The sequence below is a fragment of the Lissotriton vulgaris genome, chromosome 4_1, assembly GCF_964263255.1.
Source record: "Lissotriton vulgaris chromosome 4_1, aLisVul1.2, whole genome shotgun sequence".
Classification (NCBI taxonomy): Eukaryota; Metazoa; Chordata; class Amphibia; order Caudata; family Salamandridae; genus Lissotriton; species Lissotriton vulgaris.
In genome coordinates, this window is record NC_141691.1 from 1,229,972,419 (window position 1) to 1,229,974,956 (window position 2,538).

General features: G+C 44.0%; 1 pseudogene; it reads right to left on the reverse strand.

Moving 5' to 3' along the window:
• Positions 1-867: 867 nt before the first annotated feature.
• Positions 868-1,916, reverse strand: LOC147723080 (small ribosomal subunit protein uS2 pseudogene; annotated as a pseudogene).
• Between the last annotated feature and the right edge of the window lie 622 nt (positions 1,917-2,538).

A 2,538-nucleotide genomic window follows, 5' to 3' on the forward strand; every position in this document is an offset into this window, starting at 1 on the left:
GAAAAGCAGCAGCAATTAACAAATCGATAATTTGTGTTTGTGATTTCGGTTAATTCCAACTATTAGAAAGACTACCCAGAAAAATATTAGCAAATGGCAGGGAAGCGCTAGTCTCAAATATAGTGTTAATTTGGCACCAGACTGCTTTCCAGAACTGCAGACCCTGTGGGCATGTACAGAGTAAATGTTGAAGATCTGCTTGTGGTGATGCACAAGACCAACATATGTCTGGGGTATCAGAATGTATTTTGTGTAGAGAAACTGGTGTTAGTAGCAATCTATTATAAATAAAAAAGAGAGTTTGTGTAGTACTAGCCACTCTAAAAGATTTCCTAATTTTCGTCTAAATCTTATCCCAAAAAGATATGGGCCATTGAATATCTAGATCAGTCTCAGAGGAAAGTTCAACCTTAGTCTTGGGTTTTTGTAGAAGTGGGAACAGTAAGCAAGTGTAAAGATTAGAGGCCTTCGACGATTTGGAGATGATAATTAACCATGCGTGATCTAGTGGTGAGGGAGCCTGAGGCATGGAGTGAAAATGTGGATAGGAATTTGGTATTGCAATACCTCAGAGTAGAAACCTATGTAAGAATGATAATGGTAATTGGAAAAAAGATTGTGCTTTTGAGAAAGTAGGAAAAGTGTAATTTTAAAATAAATGTTGTACCCATATAATGCCCTCATCTCTCCAAGTTCTCCAATGAATTGGTTCACCCTAATGCAGATGAATTCATTGTGCCATATGGAGGAGTTGAGAAATATATTTAAGTCATGTCTTTCGACATGAAGGAGTCTATTCAGGGTGTTACATGAATATTTAATGATGAGCATATATAAATTCTGCGGTTTCCTTGTAAATTCAAATGCTTTTTTTTTTTAGAAGTTCAAAAGTTTATTTTCAGAATTGATGTTATGGCCAGGAATAGACATTTAGGACCATTCGGTGGGTGCCCCAACCCACTCTGTGGCCTGAGCAGTAGGGTCAGCAGACCAGTATTTGGTGCTGGCAGGCTGAGCACTCCAGTCATCTTGAGGTGCTTTTGGGGTAATGGCGATGTCTGTACGCTCGGTAGGGAACTGCTGGATGGGCACAGAGGGCACCTGCACTCCTTCGGACCAGTCAGCCACCTCAGGCTGTGGAAAGTCTGGTACGGGGGGGTCTATTCTCCCTGGAACTCCTCCTTGGTGACGGCATTTTCTGCTGCTGCCTGGTCTTCCTTTTCAATCTCCTCCAGGTCACAGTAGAAGTACAGATTAGGCATCACTTCCCAAGGGTGCTCGCGGGAGATGGTGCAGCGCATGCGCTGCACTTTACGCGCCAGCATCCACCACATCAGACCGACAGAGTGGGCTCCCTTGTTGTTGCAGGGGATGGCGATGTCAACGTAGCGCTGGGGCGAATCCGTGTTGCACAGGGCGATGGTGGGGATGTTGACATAGGAAGCCTCGGTGAGCGGCTGGTGGTCAGCTCGCGGGTCAGTCACCACCAGGAGGCGCGTTTCTTGGAAAGCTGCCTAGATCTGGTTGGTGAAGGTTCCAGGGGGGAAGCGGCCTGCAATGGGGGTAGCGTTGCAAGAGGATGCAAACTTCAGTACAGCACGCTGTCCAGTGTTTCCGGACGAGATGACGCACACGTCCGCTGGGTTTTCAATGGCTACAATGGCGCGGGAAGCCACCAGCATCTTCTCCCAGGTTCGTTTTAAGATTATGATGTAAATTCCATCCCTTTTCCTCTTGTAAATGTACTGCTCCATCTGGAAGTCGAGGTTGGTGCCTCCCAGGTGGGTCCCGGCAGCGAGGAACTTAAGGACATCCTCCTCCTTCATCTGCAGGACATCGATGCCTCCGGACATTGTGAATTCCCTTTAAGTAGCAATGACAGGGAACTTCGATTCAAAGCCGTTTGGAGCCACCGATAGCTGAAGAAATAAAACTAACGGGCCAATTTCAAAGGCTTCTTAAAGTAAACTAGGTGGTATCTCTGTAGTACTACTTTCTGTACTCACAAATGCCATTCACAAACCTGTGGTGGCAGATCTCTATATCTGCCTCTCTTCTTTTCTGTGTGGAGATCTTCTTCACACAGGGATCTCCATTTTGGTAACATGCATTGGAGGGGCCATGGGGAGTTAGTAGACAATGTGGAAAATGTACATTTACACATTTGTGTTAATCGGTTATTGGTTGATAGCACTTAACAAATAGGCTTATTTTTTTGTAGACATTCTTCTATATATGGTTAACTCCTATGGAAAAAAATGCATTTTCTGACTAGGTCCCTCACAGTTGTTTTTTACATGTGCAATTTGCTTCCACACTCCACTGCAAGTAGTCTTCTGCCTAAAACCACATCATTAATCATAATGTGATTATCTCAGATGAGCTGAGTTTAAAATGGGCTACTAACATGTCAAAGTCCTTTTGCATTTTATCTCTGTAGTAAAAGGGAGGTTAATAACAGAATTTAGAATACAGTATTCAGACTTAGGGCTTCCAATGAAATACAAAAATAACTCGGGCATGTTGCTTTTCAAAGTG